Source organism: Capra hircus, chromosome 1 (genome assembly GCF_001704415.2).
Source record: "Capra hircus breed San Clemente chromosome 1, ASM170441v1, whole genome shotgun sequence".
NCBI lineage: Eukaryota > Metazoa > Chordata > Mammalia > Artiodactyla > Bovidae > Capra > Capra hircus.
This window is the reverse complement of record NC_030808.1, coordinates 98486254-98507390: the sequence shown is the minus strand read 5'-3', so window position 1 is coordinate 98507390 and position 21137 is coordinate 98486254. Positions and strand designations below refer to the sequence as shown.

At 39.4% G+C, this 21137-nt stretch overlaps 1 protein-coding gene across 1 annotated transcript in view; it reads left to right on the top strand.

The window, feature by feature from the left end:
• LOC102190915 (EGF-like and EMI domain-containing protein 1) overlaps positions 1 to 21137 on the top strand; it is a gene marked incomplete at its 5' end in the record, with an annotated part of 494420 nt that overhangs the window by 125281 nt on the left and 348002 nt on the right.

Genomic DNA, 21137 nt, shown 5'->3' with positions numbered 1-21137 from the left:
AGGTACTGAATAATATGTTGAATGAATTCATGAATTCTATCTGCTCCAGATATTCCAAGAAACCCCAGATCTTATATGTTTCAAATTCCCTGCCTGTGTTTCATTTGACCCAGCTTCTTCCATGCCTAGAGCTAGTGACAGTATTAAGTACCTGGTGTTGGAGAAGACTCTTGAGAGTCCCTTGGAATGCAAGGAGGTCCAACTAATCCATTCTGAAGGAGATCAGCCCTGGGATTTCTTTGGAAGGAATGATGCTAAAGCTGAAACTCCAGTACTTTGGCCACCTCATGTGAAGAGTTGACTCATTGGAAAAGACTCTGAAGCTGGGAGGGATTGGGGGCAGGAGGAGAAGGGGATGACAGAGGATGAGATGCCTGGATGGCATCACTGACTCAATGGATGTGAGTCTGAGTGAACTCCAGGGGTTGGTGATGGACAGGGAGGCCTGGTGTGCCGCGATTGATGGGGTCGCAAAGAGTCAGACACGACTGAGCAACTGAACTGAACTGAGGCAGTACTGGTGGTCCTCTTATTCAGATGGCCTTTTCTTATACCTGCTTTTCTGCCATCTGCTTAACTTGCTTTTTTTTTTCTGGTTTTCATAGTTGTTCTTGCTCTTTCACCTCCTTTTAGCAAGGGTGGCCATTGGAGAAGGAAATGGCAACCCACTCCAGTGTTCTCGCCTGGAGAATCCCAGGGATGGGGGAGCCTGGTGGGCTGCTGTCGATGGGGTCACACAGAGTCGGACACAACTGAAGCGACTTAGCAGCAGCAGCAGCAGCAAGGATGGCTGCTTAGACTGATCTCCAAAGGCCGTGGGACTTGAACTCACTCTGTGACTGGTAAGGGCTCTGTGTGTACTGTCTTCATGCTGTGATCCTATTATTCTGTGTCACCCTTCAGGTGATGCTCTTTGCAAATGGACGTAAAGAGAAACCAAACATTTACCTGTGCAATTGCTCTTGCTTAACAGCCAAAGAAAAGCCCAGACAGTTTTATAAGCTTTCTGTAAATTTCTTTTGATTCTTCCTTTAAACAGTTGAATTTATTAGTTAGACTTTTAAAAAAGAAGGCGAGTGGAATGATGCAGAAATTTAAGCCCTGTGTACCTCTTACCCCCACACATAGTTGTAGAATCACTTCTTTAAATATTTGCTTCACTGAAGAAAAATAGCTTTTATTTCAGTACCTCCCATTGGACTCACGATTCCTCTCATTAAAATGAATGTATTTGCAGGTTGGAAGAAGAATTAATAGGGCCATCCTTTTGAATGTGGAATGGAAGAGTGAAAGGCAGAAGAGGCTCTTGCTGTATATACATAAAATGTGAAATACTGTATAAAAACAGAGCAAACATCTAGTTTCAAAAATGTATTACTAGGCTATTAATCTAACAAAACATCTCAATGGTTTTTTGGTCATTTGAGTTTTGATCGGTAGCTTTACAGCTTCTTGTATTTGGATATTGATTAGCATGAAGTATTAGAATAAAACAAGAAATATGTTAGCTTTTTTATATTTCATACAGTGTTCCAAATGGACAAAATAAGCAATTACATTGATGCTTGTGTAATTCAGTGTTTATCATCAAAAAGCTTTATCTCCATGCTTTTTACCTCTGAAAAGTTTATGGTTTAAAGACATTTGTAAAGATTTCAGACAACAAATAGAAAATCTATTTCATAAAGCAAAGAGAGATAACTGTGGTATTGTAAGGATTGGAAGTAGTTACTCCACAGAATTGTTTTCAGTTTTAAACACAGTATTTTGAAGAAAGATGAATAGGTTTTCAAGGCTACCAATTCTCCAAGACATTGCCAATAATGTCCAGAGTGGTAGGAATGAAAGCAAAAGACAAAATAGTAACTTTCATAATGAGACTTTGTTCATTCCAGGAGATAGATGGGATTCACAAATGGATACACATATTGCATTAAGTGCAATATGCTGAATGACTAGTTTGTAATTTCCTTGTATCGTTTCTTTTCTGAACCTTTGAAGTAATTCTCATCTCTGAAAATTCCCACAGGTTGTTTCAGAATTGTCTCCTTCATGTCTTGTAAATATGTTTACTGAGATTACCACCCGGATTGTCTTAAATTTACAAAAATCAAACAGAGTCAGTTTTTTAAAATCTGTTGGAAAAAATCCAACATGCCTCTAAGTTCTGTTTATGTATCTCCTCCTGAAAAAAGCGGCATCTAGTAGAAGACAGGGTTCAGAAGCCCAGATTTATCGCTGAGACCTGTGACCCATTCTGTAGTGATTATCCCAATGTGGAAACAACAGCAGCAAGCATTCCCCAAACCGACAGGATTGAGGAAGGGTGAGGGGCAAAGAAGCATCTTCTTCTGTTACTTTTGTTGATGGCGGTCAAGTCAAAATCTGTAAATACAACTCGGGGTGTAGAAAGAGTCAATGCTGACTCGTCTTTTATAGCAAAACTTGTGAATACAGAGCACACTGGGAAGGATGTTTTATGAGGAAGGAGTTTTTTGATGGAAGGCATCCCTTAAACTTTATGCTTTACTGTATAAAAAGAGATAAACTGAAAGACCAAGTCATTTTCCAAGTTAAGAGCAAAGATTTATTGAAATGACACATTTTTTTTTATCCTTTGCACTGGAGTTCACACCATAAGACAGGGCTTTTGGAGTGTTGGGTTAGAACTTTTCAAGTATACTGACAATAGAGATGTTTTGTTGAGCTTCTGAGTAGATTGTCTTTCTTTTTATGTATTAGTGTTAAGTAGTGTTTCCCATCCATTTTATCAAAAAGGAAATGGCTGTCAGTAACTCAGTTCCTGCTACCAGTGGTGTAAGCCTGATGTTGGAATATTGACTTAGATGAAACAACAACATCAGTTCTGACTCTTACTGTTGAAACTGATGATAAAGTTGCATATCGGGCCTTGTAAGCAGTATACCATGAAATTTACAGGAAATTGAAAGTTACCCCACTCCCTTCTTACACGGCCAATATTTCACAGCAGTCTAAATCCTGATATTCCCAATATGTGTATACTTTTATTTGTTTGCTCATTTATTTAACAAACGTTTATATGCTCTTATGTTTATCTAGTCTGAAGAGAAACCAACAGGATAGATACTCTTATTATTCTTAATTTGCAGATGAGAAAATGGAGACAAAGTAGGGAAACATTTTTCTTCCAACACCACACACTGTAGGTATCCAGATTCAGGTAGTCTGACTCCAGAATCTGTATCTTCAGTTTCTAAGCTTCAGTTTCTCTAAGCTAAGTGTTTGTGTGTGTTTTTGCTCAGTCGCTCACTAGTGTCCAATTCTTTGCAGCCCCTTGGACTGTAGCCCAGCAGGCTCCTATGTCCATGGAATTTTCCTGGCAAGAATACTGGAGTAGATTGCCATTTCCTACTCCAGGGGATTCTCCCAACTCAGGGATCGAACCTGCATCTCTGGCATCGCCTGCGTTGACAGGTGTCTTCTTTACTACTATGCCACCTTGGAAACCAAACTAAGTGTTTATACATGTGATTTTTAATGATGAAAATGCCATTGTGAAGAGGGAGAATATATTAATAAACATAAATATACAACTCTGAAGAGTGCAGAGGTCTTGTAGAGAGCTGACTGGCTTTCCCACAGGGGAATTGAGACCTAGACATTTATTGGAGGGAGGAAGGAAGCAGGGAAGAAGAGGAAGAAAGGTTTAAAACCCCAGGATGTGAGTGGAGTGAGCAGACTTCAGAAAGTTTCCAGGACTCTCTAGGAAAGGGAATTGTGGAAAGTAAGATGGGTGCCCACATGGGCTACTGAACAGATATGAACCAGGTCTGGCCACTCTAATCGACCTGTTGCTTTTTTCCACTTTGTTTCTTCTGATTAATTTTGTTGTTCTCCTCTCCCTCATCCTCTCCTTTTCTCATCTCCTCCATCCTCTCTTCTCGTGGCCTTTCCCATCCTTCTACACTAATTACTACTGGGACCATACATTCTATTAGCCTGTACGATTTGTTCAAAGAACCCGAAGTACTTGTGCTCTTGTATGGGTGTGCTCAGTGTGACCTGTGGCCAGTAGGTAAATTCTGCCCTGCATTGGTGTGTGAATCCTTGTTCATTGACATTGTGTTGTATTTGTGTTTTTAGTTGAGTTAGTGGCTGTATCAGTCAGGAGAAGCTATTTATGGCAGACACAGGAACGCACATGTTCACACACACATCTCAGCGGTTTAAAATAATAGTTTTCTCTCACTCATGTGGCACGTATATCATGACAATTGTACTGAATTGTCTTCACTCTGGACCTACTTTGATGAAGGAATCATTATCTGAAATACTAATAGTTGACAGAATAGAAAGAAAAGAGCTTTAGAAGGTCTTACGTCCACAATTAAAATCTGGTTTACAAGTAACCAAACAGAACTACTCACATGGTGCCATCCAGGAGAAGCTAGGCAGCCCAGTTCTACTATGTGCTTAGAATCTCACGACTCCTACAGTTGTGGACATTTAAAATTCAGAGGGTTCACATAATGATTGGAAATTTTAAGAATCAGAATTTGACAGCATAGCTCCCCAATCCCTGCTAGGAAGTAGCTGGCCAGAGCTGAAGTAGCAGATATCCCCTTGATATGTTTTATGGCTAATCTCCCATTTACCAAATCACTAACCGCCCTGATTAGAAGCCTGTTTGTGCATGCATGTGTGTGTTAATTGCTAAGCCATGTCCAACTCTTGTGAAACCATGGACTGTAGCCCGCCGGGCTCCTCTGTCCATGGGATTTCCCAGGCAAGAAACTGGAGTGGGTTGCCATTCCTTCCTCTAGAGGATCTTCCTGACCCAGGGATCAAACTTGTGTCTCTTATGTCTCCTGCATTGCAGACAAATTCTTTACCCACTGATCCATCTAGGATATTATTCAATATATATGTCTTTTGCAGATATGAAGTAATAGCAGTTGATCTTTGAAAAGAACAATAACTCAGGTGGAATCCAAAATAAACTATGTATGTGATGTCATGTTTTTCCCCTCCTACTCTCTTTTTTTTTTAATTTTTATTTTTACTTTATTTTACTTTACAATACTGTATTGGTTTTGCCATACATTGTCATGAATCCACCACAGGTGTACATGCGATCCCAAACCTGAACCCCCCTCCCACCTCCCTCCCCACAACATCCCTCTGGGTCATCCGCATGCACCAGCCCCAAGCATGCTGTATCCTGCATCGGACATAGACTGACGATTCGATTCTTACATGATAGTATACATGTTTCAATGCCATTCTCCCAAATCATCCCGCCCTTTCCCTCTCCCTCTGAGTCCAAAAGTCCACTATACACATCTGTGTCTTTTTTGCTGTCTTGCATACAGGGTCATCATTGCCATCTTTCTAAATTCATATATATGTGTTAGTATACTGTATTGGTGTTTTTCTTTCTGGCTTACTTCACTCTGTATAATCGGCTCCAGTTTCATTCATCTCAACAGAACTGATTCAAATGTATTCTTTTTAATGGCTGAGTAATACTCCATTGTGTATATGTACCACAGCTTTCTTATCCATTCATCTGCTGATGGACATCTAGGTTGTTTCCATGTCCTGGCTATTATAAACAGTGCTGCGATGAACATTGGGGTACATGTGTCTCTTTCAATTCTGGTTTCCTCGGTGTGTATGCCCAGCAGTGGGATTGCTGGGGCATATGGCAGTTCTATTTGCAATTTTTTAAGGAATCTCCACACTGTTTTCCATAGTGACTGTACTAGTTTGCATTCCCACCAACAGTGTAGGAGGGTTCCCTTTTCTCCATACCCTCTCCAGCATTTATTGCCTGCAGATTTTTGGATCGCAGACATTCTGACTGGTGTGAAGTGGTACCTCATTGTGGTTTTGATTTGCATTTCTCTAATACTGAGTGATGTTGAGCATCTTCTAATGTGTTTGTTAGCCATCCGTATGTCTTCTTTGGAGAAATGTCTATTTAGTTCTTTGGCCCATTTTTTGATTGGGTCGTTTATTTTTATGGAATTGAGTTGCATAAGTTACTTGTATATTTTTGAGATTAGTTGTTTGTCAGTTGTTTCATTTGCTATTATTTTCTCCCATTCAGAAGGCTGTCTTTTCACCTTGCTTATAGTTTCCTTTGTTGTGCAGAAGCTTTTAATTTTAATTAGATCCCATCCTCCTACTCTCTTAAATGTTTTAGAAGAGCTTATTTTCTTTAAAAAAGTTCTCTAGGGAAATAAATTTACATTCATATATATTTTCAGCTTTATGGTAATAGGGAAAGAGTTGAAGTTAGTTGATGTTAGTTTACTTGCTAGATAAAACAGTTATTAATGTGTACAGACTGACTGTGAAATTTTGTTAAAAACATTGGTCAACCTAATGTATTTGAAGTTTAGCTGAATCATTTTTGGGATTTTTGAATGCATAGTTGAAAGGAAGGTTAAGATTTTCCAAGAGGCACTGAAGTCAAACCATAAACTTTGTTTACCATTTCATATCATAAGGTGATAATTCTAAATGATCTGCTTTTCAGGAACTGGTTCAAAGAGACTAAAAATTTGGTACTTCACTTACCACTAGAGGTGAGAGGACCTCTACATATTGCAGAGAAAAACAGCTTTTTTTTATTTTTCACTATTAAATTGGGATGAAATATGCTATTTTACTCTGTATATGAAGTATCACACTTTAAAGCATATTAAAATTTCATTGACTCAATACATATTGCCAAATCATATGAATGGCTATGGGCATCTCAATGAATAATTTTGAGGAATGACAACTCAATGTGTTATTCTTTTCAAATGAAAACTGTAAAAACTCACTCTGCCTAGTCTTCTTTTAGAAGTTAATATAAGTTCAATCTATTTTTGTATTTCAATTGTGCCTGAATTTAAAATGTCAGGTTTCATCCATCTCTTATGGTAACTCTTATGTCTAACCATTTCCCAAAATATTTTCTAAAGTGCATATGAAAGCCTACTGGAAAAAAAAATTTATAGTATATGGGCTCTTGTTCAGGTTAATCAAAGTATGGGTAGTTAAAATGACTCTCTTTAAAACAAGGTTATTAGCATTTTGAGTGAAGGTATATCTCATAGCAAAGTGTGATAGGGTTCATTTTGCTTTTTCTAAAGGGTAGAGTTGAAGTCACAACATATTCAGGGAAAAACAGGGATCCACGGTTCCTGGAAGAGAGGGAACTTTGAAATTTTTCTCCTATGATTTTCCTGGTGGCTCAGATGATAAAGAATCTGCCTGCAATGTGGGAGATCTGGGTTCAATCCCTGGGTTGGGAAGATCCCTAGAGGAGGGCATGGCAACCCACTCCAGTATTCTTGCCTGGAGAATCCTCATGGACCGAAGAGTGTGGCGTGCTACAGTCCATGGGGTCACAAAAAGTCAGACACAACTGAGCAACTAAGTACAGCACAAGGCAAAAGAAACAAAAACAAAAATAAGCAAATAGGAACTATTTTGCACAGCAAAGGAAACCAGCAACAAAATGAAAAGACAACCTGTGGAATGGGAGAATATATTTGCAGATGACAAGACTGACAAGGAGTTAATATCCAGAATATATAAACAGCTCATACAACTCAGTATTAAAAAAAACACACAACCCAAACAAAAAAATGGGCAGAAGATCCAAATAGACCTTTTCTTAATGACATACAGATGGCCAACAGGCTCGTGAAAGGATGCAAGAGGTAGCACATCACATGTGTCAGAATGGCTATTATCAAAAATTATATAAATAGTAAGTGTTGACAAGGATATAAAGAAAACAGAATCCTTTTATACTGTTGGTGGTGATGTAAACTAGGGCAGCCACTATAGAAATCAGTGTGGGGGTTCCTTAAAATCTAAAGAAAGAACACACACAATGGAATACTACTCAGCACATAAAAAGAATGAAATTCTGCCATTTGCAGCAAGATAGATGGATCTAGATGGAGAAGGCAATGGCACCCCACTCCAGTACTCTTGCCTGGAAAGTCTGATAGACAGAGGAGCCTGGAAGGCTGCAGTCCATGGGGTCGCTGAGGGTTGGACACAACTGAGCGGCTTCACTTTCACTTTTACTTTTCACTTTCATGCATTGAAGAAGGAAATGGCAACCCACTCTAGTGTTCTTGCCCGGAGAATCCCAGGGACGGGGGAGCCTGGTGGGCTGCCATCTATGGGGTGCACAGAGTTGGACACGACTGAAGTGACTTAGCAGCAGCAGCAGCAGCAGATGGATCTAGAAAATATTAGGCTTAGTGAAATAAATCAGACAAAGACAAATACTGTGCATTATCACTTATATGTAGGATCTGAAAAATAACACAAGCTAATGTGTACAGCAAAACTGAAAGAGACTAGGGACATAGCAAACAAACTAGTGGTTACCAGAGGGGAAAGGGAAGGGAGGACAAGATAGGGGTGTTGAATTCATAGATACAAATTACTATGTATAAAATAGAGAAGCAACAAGAACATATTATATAGCATAAGGAATTATAGCCATTATCTTATAATAACTTTTAATGGTGCACAATCTGTACAAAAAATGAATCATTGTGCTTTATGCCTGAAACTAATATACTATTATAAATCAAATATACTTCAATTTAAAAAAATAATGCAGTATGGCATAAAGGCAAAAAGAAAGTGGGTTATTATGAATAAAAAAGAGCAATTGCTCACCCGTATTATTCTGGAGAGAGGAGCCTGGCGGGCTACAGTCCATGGGGTTGCAAAGAGTTGGACATGACTGAGCACATCACTCAAGAAATTATTATACAAGGAATTTATGAACTCTGTATCAGGAACTGTGGATAAAGGACCAAATACATACTTTTTATTTCATCACAACACCACACTTTTAATACTTACCATCTTTGCATATTAAGGATAGTTTTATCACAATATGGAGAAATCCCTAAGCAACTGTTTGTTTCCTGTTGTTTTCCCCATATATTTATTATGATCCATTACACGTTATCCTCATTTTTTTTTGCCAGCTACTTTTCTTCTTCATTGAATTTTAATTTCAACATTTCAATCTGTTGAATTTCTTATCATATATATTCTTACCAGTTTTGTGAAGTTCACATAATCTCTTGGTAGGAGAGAGAATACTTAAACATTACTTAAGACATCATTACTTAAAACATGATCTGAAAAATATTGAATCTTTCCTTTTTTTCCCTTTTCTGTTACTTTTCCTATGAAATATTCCTCTGAATATTTTCCTGAATTTTGAGACTTTTGTTAATTTCAAAAGTGATACCCATGACTATCTTAATATCCTATACAATGGTGTTTATTTTCTCCCAAATTATTATTTGGAAAGAATATTATTATTTAATAATAATATTCAATTATTTCCTCAATCAACCACTGAGTCAAAATAGTGTAGTGAGAGGTACTTCTCATTGCTTTATCAACTCCCTGAGATACTAAGTTGTCAGCTAGACAAGTAAAATGCTCTGCTCTTAGCTGGATGAGAACATCAAGCTAGATGGAAAGCTTTTTTTTTTCATTTGGAGCCGCATCTGAGTTCATCTCATCATGTTTAGGGAAGCACTGTGGACACAAAATCCAGGTTATCCAACTGCCTGTAATAGTGCCACGTCTGATACATAGTTGCTGCATAAACTCTTGCTGGATAGTGTAATGAATCACTGACTCTAGCCCAGTCTTCAGTGTATTGAGACCTCTTCTGTTTCTTCCCTTCTTTTACCCACATGTTTTCTCCCTCAGGTATGTAGATTTCAGTGCCTGTCTTCTGCATATGCAATAGTCCATTCAGGATGCCGCTTCCTGTTGAGTTGTGAGTTCTATCCAGTGCATTAGGGGAATCAACGAGTTTTTTCACTAACAGTCTTGCATCTTCAACTTAATTTATTGATGATTCATATTAGCTAAACTTTCATTTTCCATTTCTTTACTTTTAAGGATTGTATTTGACCATCTTTCCAGTTATTTGTAAGTGAGAATGGATGAGTTCCAAGGTATTCTTTTCAGACTGTGTCTGCTACCTTCATAACATCCAGTTGTATAGTTTATTTGATCATTTTATTACTCCTCTGCCTCATTTCAGTGTAAGAGATTCTACAGAATGCCTACTTTATGACCTCATGTCTTTGAATTTTATGTAGCTTTTACAATAAGAAACACAGTAGAATTACTATAGGGGTTCACATATTTAAAAGATGCTTTCCAGCATGTAAAAGTGACAGTGTACGTTCATTACACAAGAAGTTAAAACATGTGTGTTGTGGATTTGAGCAAAGACTTTTCACCTCAGACTCAGATTATCTGATTATTAAAACACACTCACTTCTCAAATCCTCAGTTCTCTTATAATGTCATGACCTTTAACTGGAAGAAGAGATGCAAATACCACTTGTTCTCAAAAAATACTTAAGCCATTAAAGGAGCATTTTAGATTTCTGTAGGCTTTTCCACTTATTCTCAGAGGATTACCTGAATTGATGAGCATCTGATGGGTTTCGCACTTGGGGAAGGAAGAGAACAAACCTCTCTATTAGTCAAATCTGTAATAATATGTGGTGCTGTCCCTGAATTAGCAGCCATTCACTAAATCATCACCCACAGTTCTTTTCATCCACTGGCACCTTAAAGTTTTGTGGCATACAGAATATTGGGGCTTAACCAAAAAGGTCAGTGGCCAACTTTGAAAGAAGCCTAAATCTTATACCTGTAATGTAACTTTAGAACTCCAGGGATATAAAGTTGCAGCTTTCAACCTTGGCCATACATTTGTAGCTAAGTCGTGTCTGACTCTTTTGCAACCCCATGGACTGCAGCCCACCAGACTCCTCTGTCCGTGGGATTTCCCAGGCAAGAATAGTAGAAGGGGTTGCCATTTCCTTCTCCAGGGGATCCTTCTAAACAAGGATTGAGCATGGTACTCCTGCACTGCAGGCAGATTCTTTACCACTGAGCCACCAGGAAGGCCCTGGCCATACATGGAGAGCTCTAAAACATGCTGGTGCCTGGATCTATTTCCAGATAGTCTAGAGTGAAAATTTGGGGCATCCCTGGTGGCTCCAGTTGGTGAAGAATCCGCCTGCAATGCAGGAGACCCAGGTTAGATCTCTGGATTTGTTAGATCCTGGAGAGGGAAGTGGCAACCCACTCCATTACTCTCACCTGGGAACCCCATGGACAGAGGAGCCTGGTGGGCTACAGTCCATGGGCTTGTCAGAGTTGAATATGACTTGGTTGGTGGTGACAAAACCACCTGGGGATCTTGTTAAGCTTGCAGACTCCCTCTCAAGAGGTCTTTCCATGGAGCCTAAGAGTCTGCCTTCCTAACAAGCTGACAGAGGAAGTGGATGCTGCTGGTTCATGGACCACACTGTGAGTTTTAGGCCTTAGAATTTCTCTTTCTTTTCCTTCTGTGTAATATTTTTGCACCATTCAGAAGTTTGATGCCAGTTTAACCTTATACCACTTTCCTAGAATTTTTTTCTTCCCTACTTTGTGGGTTGTTGCTCATGACTCTTTCTAAGAATGTGTTCTTTTCTAATAAACCAGGGCACTGAGAGGCATTTCTCAAACCTTGTGGGTTTTTTTATTTTATTTTTCCTAGTAGGGAGGCCAACTTGCATTTATAGTGCACATAATTGGTGAGTGCCTTAGGCAGAAAGATAAATATAACTCTGGTCACTGAAAGGTTTCCTTCAGTGGCCCTATCTCCCAGGTCTAGCATTGAAAAAACTGCCTTTTATGGCTCCCCTGGGACTCCTTTTTGTTAACTTCTTGGAAAAACTGCATCCAAGTGAACCAGACAAACTTCTTCCCCTGAAGCTAACCTCTCCTTAATTGCTTGTTGTTGATAATTAACGCTAATTTACCCCCACTCTCTTGAACTTGGAAACCAATGTTCCAATATTCAATGTTCTGCTTTAAAATTCATAGCCTTTTCTATCTCTCTTGCTCCCTCTGAGTTAGATTGAATGGTGGTTCTCCAATTGTATTTTGGATAGGTATCACCATCCACCAAAAAATTGTACTGCTGATGAATAATCATGATTTCTTGTTCCATTTTCAAAGATTCTTGTTTGATAGATCTGAAGTAGGCCCAGGTATTTATGTTTTTATTAAGTGGCCACTAGGATGATTTTTGAGACCTAGCCTTTGAGAAACAGTATTCTTGACCTGATTTCTCAAGCTTTAATGTGTATTTAAATCACCTGGGGTTCTTGTTACCATACAATTCTGGTTTAGCAGTTTGGGGACAGGATAATTTAAAAAAGACTTCAGGTCCCAGGAGTCACAGTATTTTGACTAATAAGCTTTTAGATCATGTAGTTCATACTATACTATTCACACTTACACGTATACACTACCTTTAATGTATTATGCTGCTGTTGCTGCTGCTAAGTCGCTTCAGTCGTGACCGACTCTGTGCGACCCCATAGACGGCAGCCTACCAGGCTTCCCTGTCCCTGGGATTCTCCAGGCAAGAACACTGGAGTGGGTTGCCGTTGCCTTCTCTGTTAATGTATTACAATGTATGTTTAAAATCTTATGTGTATGGTTGAAACATTAGTTTCTTAAGGGAAAAAAATCTCAAATCATGGAATACCAAACTTAGAAGAGAATTTTAGAGAACTGAACTAGAGATCTTTTGCTCAATCCAGACCTTCAGTTCAGTTCAGCTCAGTCATGTCTGACTCTGCAACCCCATGGACCGTAGCACGCCAGGCATCTGTGTCCATCACCAACTCCTGAAGCTTACTCAGCCTCATGTCCATTGAGTTGGTGATGCCATCCAACCATCTCATTCTCTGTCGTCCCCTTCTCGTCCTGCTTTCAATCTTTCTGAGTATCAGGTCTTTTCTAAGAAGTCTTCGCATCAGGTGGCCAAAGTATTGGAGCTTCAGCTTCAGCATCAGTCCTTCCAATGAATATTCAGGACTGATTTCCTTTAGGATTGACTGGTTTGATCTCCTTGCAAGTCCAGGGGACTCTCCAGACCTTCAGTTCCTTTTAAAGGGAACATAGTAAGGCAATAGCAACCCACTCCAGTAGTCTTGCCTGGAAAATCCCATGGACGGAGGAGCCTGGTAGGGTGCAGTCCATGGGGTCACTAAGAGTCAGGCACGACTGAGCGACTTCACTTTCACTTTTCACTTTCATGCATTGGAGAAGGAAATGGCAAGTCACTCCAGTATTCTTGCCTGGAGAATCCCAGGGACAGAGGAGCCTAGGGGGCTGCCATCTAGGGGGTCGCACAGAGTTGGACATGACTGAAGCAACTTAGCAGCATCAGTGGCCATACAATGCTGTTTATTGCATAAATTAAATCTGTATCAGAATGCTGATTTTGAAGATTTTGGGGGTCTTTAATCTCTTATATAAAAAAAAAATTATCCTGGATTCATTGTTGATGGATATAAGTTTAGTCTTTGCCTTTTTCTTGCTTTAGTGGCTTTAACCTAAGACTGATCCATCTAAAGCATCAATAAAGTGGCATTGCTCATATTGAAAGGAAGCCTTGGCTTGTCAAAACATCCTTTGCAAGATTTTTTGCAAAATTCTTTTCCATTATTTCCTGTGAAATTTATTAGAGTGAAGAAAAATAAAACACTTTTATTTGATAGGAAAACTGAATATAGGAGCCTGGTATGAACTGAGCAGAAAGTTTGGAGCTGAGTATAGCTGGATTTATGCCCTGGACAACTTATTTTAGCACTCTGAACTGATTTTTCCATCTGTGAAATGGGTATAATAATTGCTATGCCATGGTCGGAGGAGCCTGGTAGGCTGCAGTCCATGTGGTCGCTAAGAGTCAGACATGACTGAATGACTTCACTTTCATTTGGGAGAAGGAGACGGCAACCCACTCCCAGTGTTCTTGCCTGGAGAATCCCAGGGACGGGGGAGCCTGGAGGGCTGCCGTCTATGGGGTCGCACAGAGTCGGACACGACTGAAGCAACTTAGCAGCAGCAGCAGAACCATATATAATTAGAAAACATAATAAAAATATCTGTAACATAATTCATAATAAAGGGCAATCATTATCTTTCTTCCTAGATTTGTTTTTATACATATTATTGCTACTATAAAGTCTCATTATTTTCGTATATTTGCTCTGCGTCAAACATATAATTTTAATCTATTTAGGTTATCTAAGTCCTAGAAATTTTATACAGATGACTTAAAAGACATAAATATAGGTGAAGGACTGTGGTAAAAACATTCAAAATTACATATTGTTATAGGACCTCTTAAATAAAAGCCAGGTCAGATATTCAGAATACAGTTTATGAGAGGAACAAGGTGATTAATTTGTACTGAATTAAAAAATTGAAGATTATTAGCTTTTTAGAAGCTGATAATTTGCTAGGAAAAATCATTTCTCTGCAACATTTACTATAAACTGTATACAGTTTTTCTTTTTGAGGACATTTTTGGTAAATGGAATACTACTTGTTTGTAGTGGAGAATTTTCTTATTTTTCTTGTGTCCTTGGAAACATAATTCCCTTATATCCATTTTTTTTTTAACTCAGAAATCCTCAAGTAGGGAAGAATCTGCTCCCCTCACTCCCAAAAGAGACATTTGGCAATGTTTGGAGACATTTTTTGCTCTGTGACTGGTGGGAGCTGCTATTGGCCTCTAATGGGCAGAGGCCTGAGATTCCGTTAAGCACTGTACAGTGTGCAAGGCAGGCTCCCCACAGTAAAGAATTATTGGCTCAGAAAGTCAATAATGCTGAGATTGAAACCCTGTTTTAGTCTATGGGTTGATTAAAGTAAATGCTACAGTGTTCAAAGTCTGTGGGTCAAACCATGCTTTCTCAATGGGGGCAACATGGTTTTCAAGGGACCAAAAACTGGTCCTTGGTGTGCAAAAAAAATGTTTAGATATTACTGTGGATTGCTGCTAAGTCACTTCAATCGTGTCTGACTCTATGTGACCCCATAGACGGCAGCCCACCAGGCTCCCCCGTCCCTGGGATTCTCCAGGCAAGAACACTGGAGTGCGTTACCATTTCCTTCTCCAATGCATGAAAGTGAAAAGTAAAAGTGAAGTCACTCAGTCACGTCTGACTCTTAGTGACCCCATGGACTGCAGCCTACCAGGCTCCTCTGCCCATGGGATTTTCCAGGCAAGAGTACTGCAGTGGGGTGCCATTGCCTTAGGCCCTCCGAAACTCAATCCTACTCAATAAAATAAAAATATGTATACACACACTCACACATATATATACACACATATACAGTATATCTGTGATGTTAAAATTTCATAGGTATGTGGATGGTCTATGTCAGAAAGAAAAAAAAAAAAAAGCCTAAATAGGCTCCTTGTGCATGGCTGCTAAGTCTCTTTATTTGTGTCCAACTCTTTGCAACCCCATGGACTCTAACCTGCCAGGATTCTCTGTCTATGGGATTTCCCAAGCAAGAATACTAGAGTGGGTTCCATGCCCTCCTCCAGAGGATCTCCTTGACTCGGGGATTGAACACACATCTCTTATATCTCCTGGATTGGCAGATAGGTTCTTTACCATCAGTGCCACTTGGGAAGCCCAGGATCCTTAGAGGGTGGTATTGAAAAAAGTTTGACAAGACTGCTCAAAAAATGACCCTGGACAAGTCATTTCCAAGTTCATAGGGTTGTTTTGATGGTTAAAGTAACATTAAGCATCATTTATTTATTGAGTACCCATCATGTGTTAATTATTGCCAATATAAGGAGAGTGTCTGTACTCAGTCATTAAAAAAAAATGAAAAAATGCTATTTGCAGCAATATGGATGGACCTAGGGAGTGTCACACTGAGTAAAGTAAGTCACACAGAGAAGGAGAAATATTGTATGACATCCCTTATATGTGGAATCTTAAAAGAAATGATACAAATGAACTTCAAAACAGAAATAGACTAACAGACTTCGGAAACAAGCTTATGGTTGCTAGGGGGAAGGACTGGGGGAAGGAATAGTTATGGAGTTTGGGATGGGCATGTACACACTGCTGTATTTTAAATGCTGTATTTAAAAACCAACAAGGACCTATTGAATAGCATGTGGAACTCTGCTCAATATTATATGGCAGCCTGGATGGTAAGAGGGTTTGAAGGAGAATGGGTACATGTATATGTGTAGCCTAGTTCCTTCTCTGTTCTCCTGAAACTATCACAACATTGTTAATTGACTATACCCCAATACAAAAATAGAAAGTTCAAAACAAAACAAAAAATATATATATACCAAAAATATATAAGGAGAGTGTCTAGACTGACACAAGAGAGAGAGAAATATTGTTATCTCTGTAGAGATGAAGAAACCAGGCCATACTTAAGGACCCAAACCAAGCAAATGGAGAGGACAGCATATGATTTTGTATCTGACTTCAAAGCCTCTCTCTCACTCACTCACTCTATAGTAGATATAATTGCAATGTTGCAAGGCATAAAATAAGCATATGTCTGGGATTTTCTCTAGGGAAGTAAGCATTATGGTAATACTTGTGGCTTTTACAAATTTTACGCAGCTTCAGGAAACATGTCCCTGCTTCCTTTTGAGGTTTACCTGCCATCTCACTTCTTGATCCAGCATTTCCCTTTTCCACTGGGACCTGGAACAACTACCAGCATTGTTTTTTTTTCTCTCTCTCTCTCTGTTGCCTGCATTTTTCACTCTGTCTCCTTACTGGCTCAGATTCTACTGCCTGTAACTTGCTCAAGTCTTTTGAATCTTAGGAAACCCTTCTTCAAACCCACAACCCACTGAAAATACCACCTTATTCTACTCCTCCCTTTTCCAGGCATCCTCTTTACAAGGTCTGTTTTCACTTCCTTCGCCTCTGTTTGCCCTTCAACATCCCCGATTTATGCTTCCACTCCTAACTGCCAGATCTCACTGGACTTGACCTGTTTCTGGGATTGACACTGTGGACACACTCTTTTGCTTGAAGCTCCCCGCTCTCTTAGTTCCTGGGAAATGCTCCTCTCTTTGTATTTCTCCTACTTTTCTGGCCATTCCTTGTCAGCCTTTTATGAGTGTACGGAAGGGATGGTGGTCCGTAGGACTTAGCTCTGACTGTCTTCTCTCCTCACACTGCTCATCCTCTCACTGCTCGCCTCGTGTCCAGTCTCATAGAATCTCCAGCCAGCTCCCAATCCACGTAGCAATATCCTGCTACTCACTGAATATCTCCACAGGGGTCTCCAGGCTCCCCAGATTCATCTTCTCTGAAGTTAGACTTCTTCTCCTTCTTTTGCACATTTATTTCTCCCCTGGTCATTCTTATCTCGGTATTGACATCTCCGTTGAAGCGGTTACCCGAGATAACACGTGTACCAGGTGTGTTCTACACATGACAGTCACTAAATAAACTGTGCTACTACTGCTACGTCACTTCGGTTGTGTCCGACTCTATGCAACCCCATAGACAGCAGCCCACCAGGCTCCCCTGTCCCTGGGATTGAATTTAATCCTCACACAGTGCTGTGACATGAGTATTATTATTATTGCCATTTTATGACAAATTACGGCACTTGGTGGCCTGCCTATGGTCAATTTTACTTTCTGCATTTTTCTAACGACAGCATCAGTCAGCAAGATCTTTTCATCGACCGCATTTCCCCATTTCTGGCTGGCTGTGGTCAAGTTCATTTTATTCCTTACTTATAATAATAACCTGAAAGGGCTATTTCCTTCCCCTTTGACCTTTCATTTTCTTCATCACACTTACCATTGCTTGACGTGCTAATCATTCTGCTTATTTTCGGCCTCTCTCATTCACTACAATGTAAATGTCATGACTTTGTCAGGACTTTTGTTTATTGCTATATCTTCAGGTTTAGGATAGTGCTTGATCTACGGTAGGTTCTTAAATACCTTACTTGAATGAACAAATGAGTAAATCAGTGGATGGTATTATTATTACTATCTATTGCAGGTCATGAATGGTAGAGATCAGATCCTCTTTGACTTCATCTACCAAGTTCATTGGTTTGTAAACTGTGTTCCTTGACCACACTTAAGGGTTTCTACCAACATTCTTCTGGAATTTAGGTGTCCTGGCTTTAGAATTATAGTAGCTCCAATTTTATTTGTTGTACAATTTAATCTGTGGTAGTGATTTCACTGCTAAAAGGCTTTGAAATCCACAGGCCTACTGTGATTCTTAACACATTTCGAAAGTCAATCAGTAAATATTTGCTGGGTGAATAAATAAGCTGGAAATGAAACTGCCAGAAATGCTATCATCAACACATAGAATAATAGAGAGCTGACATGTTCTCTAATATCTTATGCATAATAAAATATCCCCAGTAGCATCAACCTATTTTATTCATCCTTACAAAGCTAGTTTTCAAAATTTTAAAATATATATTTAAAAACATTTTCCTAATACACCATAATGGCTATTCTGCTCCTGTGCATGACTTTTATTGTTTTCTTGATATTATTAAGTAGTCAATGAATACCAGTGCTAGATATGTTAATGGCACTTGTTTAATTACCATTAACTAGTAAGATTACCATTAAAAAGGTAAGATAATTGCTTTACTATTAGCAAAGTAAAAGAAGATGATGACTCAACGTTCCCCACATCTTACTAAAATATTTCTCACTAAAAATATTCTGCATCTTCAAAATGTCTGATAATATTTGATTTGGATGGGATTAATTTTTTATTTGTACTTAATGACGCCTTTGAAAAAATTACCTATTAACACTTGACTGACATATATATCAAATAATCTCATTTGGTTTGATAGAATTAATAATGGCCATAATGAAGTCAAATTTTTAATTTATTTTACCTATTTAATTTAGTTTAATATAACATCTAAATGGTAACATATAAATAGTATGGTCATAACAGGATCAAAAGCAATTCCACATTTTAACACAGAGTATATTCCTAGTATTTGTGACTAGAATAATTTCTATTCTTCAGGATCTTTCCACTGCAATAATTTCCAAAAAGGATTTGATTCTCACCAGGTAATATAGTTTCCTTTTTCTGAGGAAGAAAGTAAAGGGTGTGGTGGTCATGTAAGTGGGGATTTGAAAGAGATGTTAAGAATACACAGATATCAGGACAATGTGATATGAGTATGTTATATAAAATATTGGAATGCACATATATATTTGTTCTTGAAAGTGTTAGTTGCTCAGTAGTACCTGACTCTTTGGGACCCCATGGAGTGTAGCCCACCAGGCTCCTTCTGTCCATGGAATTCTCCAGGCAAGAATACTGGAATGGGTAGCCACTGCCTTCTGCAGGTGATCTTCCCAACCCAGGAATTAAACCTGGGTCTCCTGCATTGCTGGCAGATTCTTTACTTTCTGAGCCACTAGGGAAGCCTCAGCCTATTACAACAATTTACCATAAACTTGGTGGCCTAAAACAAACAAACAAACAAACTTATTTTCTCATAGTTCTGGAGGTCTGAAGTCTGATATTAAGGTGTTAGTAGGGCTGCCGTCTATGGGGTCGCACAGAATCGGACACGACTGAAGCGACTTAGCAGCAGCAGCAGCAGCAGGGCCACACTCCCGTTAGAGTCTCTGGAGAGACTCTCTCCTAGCCTCTTCCAGGTCTGGTGGTTCTCCTTTTCTTTGTAGCTGCCTTGCTCCAATCTTTTGCCTGCATTCACATGGCTTTTCCCTCTTTGTTCACGCTTTCTTTCCTTCTGTCTCTTGTAAGGACACTTGTCATTTGATTTAGAGCCTACTCTGGCACTCTAGGATGATCCCATCTCATCCTTTTTCCTAGTTAGGTCACATTGACAAATTCTGGACGGACATGTCTTAGGGGAAGGATGACTTCACTCACTACCACATACAAAATCATGTTCGAGTATAAGACCCAAAACAAACTGTGTTCTATAAATGACAGGTGGTCTGAGGGCTATTTACATTGCCATAGGGTGAATAATAGAGAGTTGGCATGGAAATGAATAAACATAAGTTGCTGATTATTTTGCAATTCATGCTTTGTCTTCAGGACATTGATTCTCAAAATGAAATGTTCATGTAAAGTCACCCTGGGTCTCCTATTAAAAATAAAGACATTTTGGGCTTCATTTCCAGAGAATTGGATTTAATAAATCTGGTGTGGGACCCAGGAGTCTGCATTTGGATAGACAGAGAGGAGGAAAGATTAGTTTTGTAGGACCAGGGAAAAGAAAAAACAAAAAACTATGTTTTGTAGGGCTAGGACTTAATGCACATTTGAAAGAGCTCTTCTGAAAGAAAATAACACAAACATAAAATTAGGCACAGTGTCACAATAAATATTCCAGAAAGTTAAGCTTGACCAGCAGCTTTTTGGGAAATTTGCCCCAGCAGATACCACAAGAATCTGGTATATCATCTATGGAGCACACTTTGTAGAACGCTGTTTAAGAATACTCCTCCTACCTATCTTTTCTTGTTGTTGTTAAACATCGTCACTTGTGGAAATACAATGTTTTTACAAATGGAACTTCCCTTTGCAATCTTATCCTGCTGCTGCTACTGCTGCTGGTAAGTCGCTTCAGTCGTGTCCGACTCTGTGCGACCCCATAGGTGGCAGCCCACGAGGTTCCCCCATCCCTGGGATTCTCCAGGCAAGAACACTGGAGTGGGTTGCCACTGCCTTCTCCAATGCATGAAAGTGAAAAGTGAAAGTGAAGTCGCTGAGTTGTGTCCAACTCTTAGCGACCCCATGGACTGCGGCCCACCAGGCTCTTCCGTCCATGGGATATTCCGAGCAAGAGTGCTGGAGTGGGGTGCCATTGCCTTCTCTGAATCTTATCCTGAAGTTAATTATTTAGCAGAGGCCTACATGTTATTGAGAATCTGCCTGCAATGCAGGAGACGCTGGTTTGATCCCTGGGTTGGGAAGATTCCCCTGGAGGGAGAAATGGCTACCCACTCCAGGATTCTTGCCTGGAGAAACCCATGGACAGAGGAGCCTGGTGGGCTACAGTCCATGGGGTCACAAATAGCTAGATACGACTGAGCACAGCAGCATCAAAGCTGCAGTAGCTTAATGTTATTAGAATTATGACTGTATCAGGAGATGAATTGATCCCTGGCATTAAATGTAAGACTTGTGAGCTTCAAAACTTCCTCTGACATAGTCTTCTTGCTACTATTAGTATTCCGTACTTAT